At 40.5% G+C, this 5,783-nt stretch overlaps 1 protein-coding gene across 2 annotated transcripts in view; it reads right to left on the bottom strand.

Moving 5' to 3' along the window:
• Positions 1 to 1,152: 1,152 nt before the first annotated feature.
• usp46 (ubiquitin specific peptidase 46) overlaps positions 1,153 to 5,783 on the bottom strand; it is a 35,571-nt gene continuing 30,940 nt past the window's right edge. For both annotated transcript variants that reach the window (XM_079830330.1, XM_079830331.1), the window contains one exon: positions 1,153 to 5,783. This exon is cut by the window's right edge and continues 293 nt beyond it. The gene's annotated coding sequence lies outside the window, so the exon portion shown is untranslated.

Here is a 5,783-nt window from a genome sequence, read left to right as displayed (position 1 = left end):
GCTTTGAGTGAGCTAGACATGATCGAGAACAAACAAAAATAACAACTTTATTCAACAATTTCGTCTGGCCTGTGTCAGTCTCCTACGATGTCTTTACTACCTTTCTTGACCATGAAAGTGTTAATTTTATTGCTGTCTATGGAGGGGTCTGAGAGCTCTCGGATTTCATCCAAAATATCTTCACTTGTGTTCCGAAGATGAACGAAGATCTTATGGGTTTGGAACGACATAAAGGTGAGCAATTAATTACAGAATTTTCATTTTTGGGTGAACTAACGTTAACCCTTTAAACCCTCTGTCCATTATTTTGGGAGGATTGAATAGTTCATGTACTGTACATATTCAGTGCAGTCACTGTAAGCGGTCACAATCTTTTTTCCTTTTTTTAGGCGAAGTTACATTTATTGAGCGCTACAATTATTCTTCTTGCTGTGGAGAGTGGCAGATGAAAAAAAGAGAAGAAAGAGCTGGAGAACAAAAGCACATCCCTCCATCACACAGGATATGAAAGTGTTGCTTGATTAAACCAGGTTATGGTCCACAACCAAGCGGAAGTATCCATCAAGGCGCTCGCGCTCTCTCTCTCTCTCTCTCTCTCTCTCTCTCTCTCTCTCACACACGCACTTCACTCTTCTTTATCCTGATCAGCATGTGACGTACATACATACATGCTCACACATCAGTTAAGGTGCCTCTCACACACACACACACACACACACACACACACACACACACACACACACACACGCGCGCACACACACAAAAAACAAAAGACATTGATTTTTTTTATAAGAACCTCCTGACTCACTCTGTCGCAGGTGTTCTTTCATTTCATGTGTGTAAAGACGTCACACATGTCCCTTGCGTTCACACACACACACTAAAAATGTTTGTTGCTGTTGATGCATCAGCATTTTAGGCACATAAATGACTTTCTGTAAACAGGATTTTCATTTCTCGTCATTTCGATCACTCAATGAATCTATTCTTCTCCCTTTTCACACCCTCGCCCTGCTCTCTTACCAAAGCCTTTTGTTCCTTGTTCCTGTACAAAATTGCCATCAAAAGATGTGTGTCAGCCACAAAAAAACCCAGAAGAATAAGAGAACAAACAACAAGCCATTAAAAATCACTGCTGAGCCACAGCTGGTAAAGTTGTGTTTCATTTATTGAGGAAAGGAAAAATAAACCAAAAGAATCTCAGTCAGGATTCCAGTTCCTACGAGAAACCTTTTTGGTTCTGCTATGATAAAGTGCACTTACAGTTATCACACTTTCCATTAGAGTTTGAGTCCTGGTATTTCTCTCTCAGACACACAAACACACATTTTACATTTCTTTTGTGGACCTAAACAAAAATACACACATTAAAAGAGGGCAAAACAGACGGGTGTGTTTTTGCATACAAGGTGTGTAACTGTGAAAAGTGACAGTCTAATAGGTTCTCAACATATGTGTGTGTGTGTGTGTAGGGGGATTCGATCCACAGTAGTAAGAAGTTACAGTACTTTTAGTTTAGGCTACTCTAGTAAGTTCAAAATGACCCAGGTCTCCATAAGGGACCTGATTGAAATCATAAAATCTCCAACAAACACTCATCAGCTCGAAATGTCTTCATTTGCAACCATGACTTTCCCATGCGAATAATAGGTCCTTTTTAATAGAATCATTTAGTGTTTTAAAAATATAATGTCTACATAATATTTATGTACAGTTTCGTTATCCAGTTTGAAGGACTGTGAGAGTGTCCCACCACAATTTTGGCACATTTCTGTTCATTTTGATCACTTAGGAATCAAAAGAACAGGCATGGGACAAGAAACATGGTCTTAGTACCACACATGCTCCTCTGCTAGTGTTATTGGGGAACTGCGTATGAAAAATCACCCGTCCGAATAAATCACAGCATCCGTCGAGCCTCAGGAAACAACAGGGCAAGCACAAACACTGCATAGTCAATCTCATATTGTGTTGGTACACAGTGTTCATACATCTATATTGCATGTGGTGTGGCATTAACATATAATTACATATTATAATGATCTTCGAGGAGTGTGAAAATACAAGTACCACAGACTTAAATGGGCTCTAGAGCAATGGATGAATCTAGAAAACACCTACTTTTACATTGAAGGAGCTGTGAACGGACAGAAAAAAGACAAATAAATCATGTTTCAGTTCTCGACGGAGAATAAAACGGTAAATGACAATAAATCATTCATCTAATAATCAAACAAAAACATTAAAAAGCTACACAATGAAGAAACGGGAGTACCGATCAGTTGTTAGGGTTTCTGAGAGCTTCATTTTAAAAAAATGCGTAGCGTAAAACGAGCGTGGAATGTTCATCTTGTCCCTGTATTGCACTTTGTTTCCCTTCGGTGACTGTTCGAAGTCACTCTCCCATTTATATACTAAATTAAATCCCAAAAATCTGGATTATCAGTACATTTCCCTACTGTCTTCCCCATTTATTCGAAGACAGATGCTCTTCTATGTATATTATATAGTAAAAGCACTCTCAGATAAATGCCGCTCAACACAAAGTTGAAATAATTGTGCGCATGTTCTTATCGTAACGTCCTATCAGATACTTTGATGAAAACTTTTCATATCTGTGTCCAAGACTTTCATGTGTTAAAGGGATAGCTCAGCCAACATTTTTGAAAAATCTGTCATTGTTTACTCACTCTCAAGGCGTTCCAAACCTGCATAAATGTCTTTGTTCAGCTGAACACAAAGGAAGATATTTGGAAGAATGTTGGTAACCAAGCAGATCCCGGGCCCCATTGACTACCATTAGCCCCGTTTCCACCTAAATTTTCCCCCCTAGGCCTGTGCCTAAAGTACCATGCCGATTAGTCCGGTGACGTTTGACTGAAAGCGATTTTCTCCTCCTCATATAAGCTTAATAAAGCCTGAACCTCGTCGTCTGTCCCTCAGTCGTATTTTTTAAACTCCATTGTTGATTCGGATAGCAAACAACTCTTACCGCACACACGCAACAGACTTTTAAAAATGGTGGTTGAAATAAAATGTTGCGTGGACTGGAGTCAACCAATCAAAATGCAGCGTGAACTCAACCAATCAGCATGTTCAGTGCCCAAGTCCCACCCCCAAAAGTTCCCAAACTTTGAAAAAGTACTACCTCGCGAGCAGGGACTTTCTGAGGGGGAAATTGTTACCCGGAACTTCATTTAGACCCTTGTCCCTGTGGTCAAAACACACGAGTACCACCCCAAAGTCCCTGAAACGTGGAAACGCAGCTATAGTATTTTTTTCCAACTATGGTAGTCAATAGGGTTTGGTTCCCAACATTCTTCAAAATATCTTCTTTTGTGTTCAGCAGGACAAAGACATTTATAAAAGTTTGGAACGACTAAAAGGTGCACTGTGTACATTTTTGCGGCATCTAGCGGTGAGGTTGTGACTTGCAACCGCCCACCGCTCCTTTTGGAGCACGTAGAGAAGCTACGGTGGCCTACACAAGACAAAGATGTCGTCGTCTGAGACAGCAGAGAGTAGCTAGCGCTCTTTATAGAAGTTTGTCTGTTTAGGGCAACTGTAGAAACATGACGGCACAAAATGGCGACTTCACTTCACCCTCGGTGTATGGAGATAAAAAAGGCTCATTCTAAGGTAATAAAAACATAACAGTTCATTATGTAAGGTCTTTATACACCACTGAAAACATAGTTATCTATATTATATTGCATTTCTGTCAATAGATCCTCATAAATATTACACACTGAACCTTTAAGGGGGAGTAAATGATGACAGAATTTGCAGGTGAACTATCCCTTTAAAGGGTTAGTTCACCCAAAAAGGAAATTTCTTCCATTAATGACTCACCCCAATGTTGTTCCACACCCGTAAGACCTCCGTTCATCCTCGGAACACAGTTTAAGATATTTTAGATTTAGTCCGAGGGCTTTCAGTCCTTTGAATGTAAGTGTATGCACACTTTGCTCTCCACGTCCAGAAAGGTAATGAAAACATCATCAAAGTAGTCCATATGTGACATCATTTGGTTAGTTAGACTCGACGCCACAGTGACGCTGCGACGTGTTATCTGGTGCGACAGAGTTTCGTTTGTAGTCTGAGGGAGACGCACGCTGTAAAGAAGCTGTTCTACATTGTTTGTATTGCTATATTTTTTTAAAAATGGTGCGTAAGTGTGCATGTCCCGGATGCCCTAATCGCCAAAGATAACCAGATAACACATCACAGCGTCTTACGTCAGCAGCGTCACTGTGGCGTCGTGAACGCGGATTCAGACAAAGCCGGAAGAGAAGACAATGCTTAATAAAGTCTTAGTTTTTGTTATTTTTGGACCAAAATGTATGGTCGACGCTTCAAAAGAGTCTAACTAACCAAATGATGTCACATATGGACTACTTTGATGATGTTTTCATTACCTTTCTGGACGTGGACAGCAAAGTGTGCATACACTTACATTCAAAGGACTGAAAGCCCTCGGACTAAATCTAAAATATCTTAAACTGTGTTCCGAGGATGAACGGAGGTCTTACGGGTGTGGAACAACATTGGGGTGAGTCATTAATGGAAGAAATTTCATTTTTGGGTGAACTAACCCTTTAACACCTCAACGTAATGATAAAATGAAATGCCACGTCATCCAACTTCTAATAAAAGACCAGGGACCAAGTTGCAACATCTATTTAGGAGAAAAAAAGATGGAGTCAAATCATGGATTCAACTAAACTAAAGGGAAAAAATCTATGTAAGGCCATTACCTACATTGGAAGTTAGGTAACAACTGTGTTATATAAGAATGCAAGGGAGACAAAAGCAGCATCTCAGCCTTGCAATTCTGCCCTTTTTCTGTTACTGGAAGAGATTTCAATAGGACAACTGTTACATCTCTTGGTAACAAGACTGCAACTATTTCTGGATGAAAAGCAAAGTCACTTCAGAGCAGCTGCCTGCATTTACCGTCTAAATGCACACGCGCACACACACGTCTGGTTCACTATCTTTGTGGGGACTCTCCATAGACGTAATGGTTTTTATACTGTACAAACTGTATATTCTGTCCCCTTACACTAACCCTACCCCTAAACCCACCCATCACACAAAACTTTCTGCATTTTTACATGTTCAAAAAAACATCATTCTGTATGATTTATAAGCTTGTTTCCTCATGGGGTCCTGAACAAGTCCCCATGAGTTCAGGTTGAAGTCCCCACCGAGATAGAAAAACATGAACACACACACACACGTAACAGACTGCTCAGAATCATAATCCCACAACATGGCAAAATCCAAAACAAATTGTTACACAGTGCAAACAGTCCCTCAGATGACCAAGGCTGAACTAGGATGTGCGGATTCACCAGCAGCTACTGGGAAAGAGTTGTACGAATGAGGACCGATGGGTGGGCATCACAGTACAAAACATCTGAAATGAAGCCAGGGATCTTAAGCCAGGGATCAAGAGAGAGAAACCCTCCTCCTGGTTTCAGACACCCAGGATGAGAGGCACTTTCCTGGGCACTGAACGAACAGAAGCGGTGACGCTTGCTAAAGTACCAGGACTCATTGCTCCGTTTGTAGCTTTTTGATTCCTTCAAGTTTTCACAAGTATTGTAGTTGTATATGTTGTGATTTTTTTTCAATGTGTTGCTTTTGTGTTAATTATTGTCGTTTTGTTTATAAAGTGCCTTCCAGATGCAGGTGACTGACTTGAGGGTCAGTTTTGAGAAGATGTGTTTTATTCCCCCGGAGTGCAGCGAGATTGGGAGAATGGGATTTCTGGGAAA

Source organism: Gobio gobio (assembly GCF_949357685.1).
Source record: "Gobio gobio genome assembly, chromosome: 12".
Lineage (NCBI taxonomy): Eukaryota > Metazoa > Chordata > Actinopteri > Cypriniformes > Gobionidae > Gobio > Gobio gobio.
Note: the sequence above shows the minus strand (reverse complement) of the source record. Positions and strands in the feature narration are given on the sequence as shown.